Source organism: Vicia villosa, linkage group LG2, assembly GCF_029867415.1.
Source record: "Vicia villosa cultivar HV-30 ecotype Madison, WI linkage group LG2, Vvil1.0, whole genome shotgun sequence".
Taxonomy (NCBI): domain Eukaryota; kingdom Viridiplantae; phylum Streptophyta; class Magnoliopsida; order Fabales; family Fabaceae; genus Vicia; species Vicia villosa.
In genome coordinates this window covers 94840679-94847077 of record NC_081181.1, presented here as the reverse complement: position 1 = coordinate 94847077, position 6399 = coordinate 94840679, and positions in this window count along the sequence as shown.

Below are 6399 nucleotides of genomic sequence, written 5' to 3'. Positions count from 1 at the left end.
ATAAAGTGTGCAAACACATGTGGTTCCTTTTCTCGTATAGACACTTGGGTTTTATTTGAACCAGTCCAAATTGTCTCGAAACCAGATTTGGTTGGTAGCAGAGGAGAACATATTGGCTTTTGGAGGGGCGAAGACGGTGATAGAATAATCTTGGGGTAAGGAAAGCTCCCCAAATAGTCATGGATTCAGTCTCTTGATCTTGAGATGTTGGTGGAAACTTTCGAGTGAACCATTCGGGACCCACTGTCCTGTTTACGAACGGAGCCATCGAAGGGCTGAATTGATGACACCGAGCAAACATCATGATATATCCTAGAAAATGCTCGCGAAGTTTACCAGTCACTTCTTTTGGAGTTAGCGAAGCCAACCTGGTTCCTTCTACAGTTCGATTTTTAATATCCGGATCTTCTTCGTTCACAACACCTCGAAATGGGAGCTGAGTCTCGAAAGTAGCATTGAGCCATAGTTGTAGCAGCCAGAAGGGGCCAGCGAAAAGCAAAGAACCTGTTTTATAATTCTTTACAAGGTCTGTTGCTTCACCTAGGTTCTCGTAGAGAAACCCTAGAATTAACTGGCTCAGGTTTAGTTTTGTTCCGGCATGGAGTTGATTAGCCATACAGAGATATCTTTTTGCTACTTATAAGGACCTAGAACAGAAGACGCACCTCGAAAGCCATAAGGCTAAGAAAGCAATGTGCTTTTCGTCTGAGACTACCTCATTATTTTCGTCATGATACTGTTGGATGAATGCAGTATAAGTAACAGTGGCTTCATTGAAGTTAATAGTATCAGTGTCCATGACGTTGGGGTCGAAGGGTTCTCCAGTTGGTCGAAGCCCCGTAATGGCAGCTATGTCGAAAAGCGTGGGGGTGACCATTCCACATGGAAGATGGAAAGTGTTGTGGGAAGCATCCCAAAAATAAACTGACGCAACTAACATGGTTTGGTTGTATTCTAAACCAGTCTTGGACAGTTGGATTAAATCATAAATGCCCAGTTCTTTCCAGAAAGCAGCCTTGTGTTTCTCTACTCTTGCCAACCAGGCATAGTATAGTTCAGGGTCTTTTGCTAAGGGAATTGACCTAAAAACTTTCACAAAATTGGTTACATAGTCTAACCTAATTTTCTCTAGGGCTGAAGGGTTTTCGGTCGAAGATTTTTCCGTATCATCAGGCTTTGCTGAAATAGGACGGCCATCTTCATCTATTTTGTTCTTACTAACTAAAGGCCAAGTTTTATAATAAGCAGGAAAGAATTTATTCAGAGAAGGGTTAGTTTCTCCTGGTAACGGACCCATGAAAGCATGAGTTTTCCCATAAAGTTCAAAAGGAATGATTACCTGAGAAGCGTAAATGGCGCGCACTTCCGCAGAATTTGGGTTTGGTACACACTCTTGATCCCCCATCTGTGTAGATTGTTGAAGTTTCAGAGCTGGTTGAAGAACATTCGAGGAAGACGCCATGAGTAAGTTTGATTTTTTGGAATGGGTTTTGAATATAATCAGGAGTGTTCTTTTCTGTGGAGAAATAAGGGAATAAGAGGTGAAAGTTATGTGAAGGTTAAAGTTTCGGTATTTAAAGGTCTAACGGAAACCCTTTCAAATCTTTTGGGTAAAAGCCAAGAGACACGCGGCAGGCGTTGATTTCATCCAACGGCGGTCGAATAGTTATTAGCTTTACTCCTAGTATATAGGAGTAATGATCAGAAAGTAAGACCAGAACGTGGGAATGAAAGTTATGAGTAGACATCTTTGAAAATGACAAGAATTTTTGGAAATAGGGTCATCAATGATTATGACGTCAGTCAATGATCTTGGAACTCTAAAAACGAAATCTTATTATAACAAGAAACGCCTATTTCTCTTGTTTTTCGAAACAGGCATTTATTGGGGGCAATTTGTTAGCTGAAGATTTCGTTTTGCAAATATGATCCTTCGAAGGGTGAAGACTCGGAGGAGGATGGTTCCTGATGACCGTCTTTGAAGATAAAATGGCTCCTGATGGCCATGTTTCGAGGATGAAGAATTTTTAAGTCATAACGGAGATAGTGAATGCTGAAGCTAGTAGGAGTGTATATCTTCGAGACTTAGACAAATTTTACGAAATATGTTAAGTACTGATGCTTAGTGTATTTCTGTGGTATTTTAATGTTAAGTTATATTGCCACGCGTCGAAGGAGGATTCAGGCGGGAGGATTTGAAATTCGAAGAAGTTTTCATAACTGTCCAGAGACAGGTGGCTTTCCGAGGATTCTCATGAGAAACGTGGCATTAGATTAGCGTAGGACCGTTAAGGTCGAAACTAGTATAAATAAGGGTTCTAATGTTAGGATTCAGTGTGTTCATTTTGTACAAATCACTCACATATTACTCAAGTATCAAGTGTTAAGAGAAAGAGTTCTCTGAGAAATGTACGTATGACACCACCACCATTTTAATACATGTGTATTTTCCTTTATTTTCAAGTATCTTTCGATATTATTGCATTTCGTTTACTTCTTGCCATTTACATTCCTGCATTCTTTATTTTCATGTTATTTATCTTTGAAGTATTTAACATTTCTGCACTTTAAGATTCTTGCACTTTTACAGTTTTTGTTCTATGTTTTATCTTGACTTACCTTTCGCTGGAGTTATATTTACGTGTATAACTAAGTGATTGCTAACCTTTATTATTTCGATTGAGTAATTCTTATTTTCAAGACAAATCATAAACATGGATCGAATAACAATCTTTTTGACTATGTCCTAGGATCAATCTAGTCGATCCTGCGAGTAACCAAATCATATTTATTATAGTTTGGAAGACTAGCGGTTGTTTACCGGAAATCACCGTAAACACTAGCAAAGTAAAATATGTAAGGGAAGAAGAAAAGATACACAACGATATATATGTTCATATATATATATACATATATTGGTTCGGTCGTTGTCTTCGCATTGCCTACTTCATTCTTCAATGGGTTAAAACCATTGGAAAATAATCACGTTCTTCCACTATTTTGATAAGTTTGTTTACAATGAATTATCATACGTTAATTATTTTTGTTGATGCAGACACTAAAAATTCTTATAAAAGTCTAGATCACAAAAGGATCTTGATCCAATAACCTTTCTACACACAATAATTCTGCTCCATATTCGTGTGTGGAAATCCACCTGATTCCACCGATCTCTTGTCTGAGCGATTGTCATAGCCAAGCGTTAATGGATAACTCCCAAGTTTGTGTGCGAGCAATCTTTCTCCAACTGCACTAAAGATGGATAACTTCCATCCCTGTCTTACAAACAATTTATACTTGATCTCGCCAAAGTCTTCCTTGAAGTATAATGGAAACTCTATTCTTGGTGAATAACAATGAACACCAAATTGCATTCAAGAAATGATACATGCACCTGTCATAAACAACAAACATCACACAAAAACATTAGTAACCCTAATGTGCCACTAGTCTCCCTCAACACTCAATATTTAAAATGAAGGTCCTCAACATAGGAACAAGACTAAGGAGGAAGATGATGAACAGTGCCAGAGTATCTCATAACAATTTACAAACATAAGGTGTTTGTCAAGTGTTTTAGATGAAGGTGATTGAAGAACACATACACATGGTTCTTTCAAGTTTCTAGATAAATGTGTCTTGGGTTTTATTGTTATCAAGAAATTAATTAACCATGAATGCATAAAAGATTAATCAACTCCCCCTCTCTAATTCACTTAAAAACAACAACAAATTGTACAAGAACAAGATGCAACAAAAAGAAGAATTCAATTATGAATTCATTGTCAATAAGTTGTAATGGTGAAAAAGAGAAAGAATCATAATGATATGGATGAACACACAAAGAATAGAAGACTACTTCACATTTTGTCTCTCTGGGTGTTACCATAGGTCTCACACTTGTTGCTTTCACCAAAAGAAACAACTTATTTAAATAAGAGAAGGAAAAATGGAGTTTTCAAAAACGTGGTTCAAATCAAGAAGCAGTTATGATTCAAATCAATTTGGGAAGGCCCTAAAGGGGCTTTTCCAAAGCTCTGGATTCAAAGCAAGGATAACACCTGATTCAAATCAAGTGAGGCTATGATTTGAATCAAGAAGCAAATATGATTTAAATTAGTTTATCCAGAAACTTTTTCAAATTTTCGAAGGTGAGTGATTTGAATCAGAAACAACACATGATTCAAGTCAAATACCAAAACATCCAAATTTAAAAGGTTGTAACTGGTGATTCAAGCTACGCTTGTGGAAATGACAAAATAGTAATTACATGGGTTCAAAAGGAAATGACAATCAGATAACAAGTGAATATCATTATTTAAATGTAGCCGGTTTTTAATGGTGCAGTCTAATAACAATAGTCGGAGCGATTATACATGAATTCAAATGATAAAAGCGTACAAGCACACAAATAAAAATATTATTCAAATTCAAATACACAATGTTTCATGTCGATTCCCCATTACTTTTTCAATTGATCCAAAACGTTTCAGTTCTATTTCACAGCGGAACACGTCCTGGAGGCCGGTTAGTATTACTTAAGGATTCCCTCGGCTCCTTTAGTGCCCAACAAATTAAGCCTTAGGGGCAACTGTTTTGGACAAGACAAAGGCCCAAATGAATAAGTCTTAATCCATCTCAAATCCAGTCCACTTGACTCAAAGTATAAAATCTGTTCACACGCTAAAAGTAAAGTATAATTTATGATCTCCACTTTTCATTAAATTTATCTTGAATGGTAAACTGACTCGAGCATTGAAGTGATAACTATGCAGGTCTACCGTCACTACCGCAAAGAATATCAGAGCCACCGTTCAAAATCATTAGTTTTTCAACTGCATCTATTTCTATTTCTTAAATGAAACAAAAGTTGAATTTATTCTTAAAAAAAATTTACACTCACATTTTTCAAGCTTAATTCAATTACAAACCTCTAATTAAAATTTTAAAAAAAAGTTATTTTATTTTATTATTTTTGGATAATAATTAATATTATCAAATAAATTATATATGCACTAGAAAAACTAATATTAATATTAAAATAGTTTAATATTATAAAACTTTGATTTTGATGTAGATCTAAAGGTAAAGTAAGAATAGAATGTTTATCTAGAAAGGAAAAAGAAAAAAGGATAACAATATTGGATCCCTAAATACAGTGTCATGTTCAGTCGACATATATACTGTCTTTTTTTTTTGGCTCAAGAGTTAATGGAGTTTTTTTGGGTAATATATTAGATTATCTGTCGTATGGAAGATATATATTTATGAGGTGGAGAAAGGATCAGCTTCTAGTCGGTATATTTCACGTGATCACAATATTAGTGCTCCAACAAAAGATATCCTCGGTATCAAATTCAATTATTTTTAAAAAGAATATCAAATTCTATTCTTTCTTAGTAAATCATACATTCTGTGTGAAATAGTGGTTGACTAAATACTTCTATCTTCTTAATAACTTTTTTTACTTCTATCTTCTTAATAACTTTTTTTTTAATTTAAGTAAAATCGTCAGTGGAACATGTGCACCCACTAAGGACAACTCTAACAAGATATAAACTTTGTAGCTTGCATTATCTACAACAAACATGGCCAGCCCAAGTTACATGTAGGCTAAAGCAAATGTTAATATAAGACCTTGAAGTCGTGTCCCCAAAAACAAAAAGGAAATTGTTTATCTCACCTTGAAAAACATCTTTATTGAAATTTTAAAATGTCCTTTTGATTTTGGATATGTGTTTCAGGATGTATTTTGAGTCTCATGAAAATATACTCATATTTTTTTTCTAAATTTTATTTTGGAGGTGCATTTTCGGACCTACCACTTATACACTCATGTATTCCTCATTGTAACACATTTATTTTGACATAAGTTGATTCACAGATGCATATCTGTATTCACACCAGATATAAAATTCAGAGATGATTTTTACAATGTGATCAAACTTGTTTTAAAGTTATACTAATTTAAATGAATATGTATTATAGTTATCCTAACATATTCAACTTTATATCAATTAAACCATACTTTAATCAAATAATAGAAAAACAGGTGTGTTGCACCCCAAAATTTGCCCTCCTAATTTCGTATTTTTATTTGGCTTATGATTTCTCGTTCATTTGCATTCACATTAGGTCACCTAACATAATTAATGCATTCATTAATTAATAAATCTAGTGCGGGATCAAGGATTTTAAAGAGTTACAATTTTACTGATGTTTTGAGGTTCTCATTTTCATTCAAGGTCGATTCAAGTTATTTCTACATCCATTATGGTCGAAAGTTAGAGTTTGATTCAAGGACTTCTTCTTCATCAAATTACGGGGCGTCATACCAAGAGTTAACTTGAGTTTGTGTGGAATTTATGAATCATTTCAAGAAATAAAGTATCATCCTTT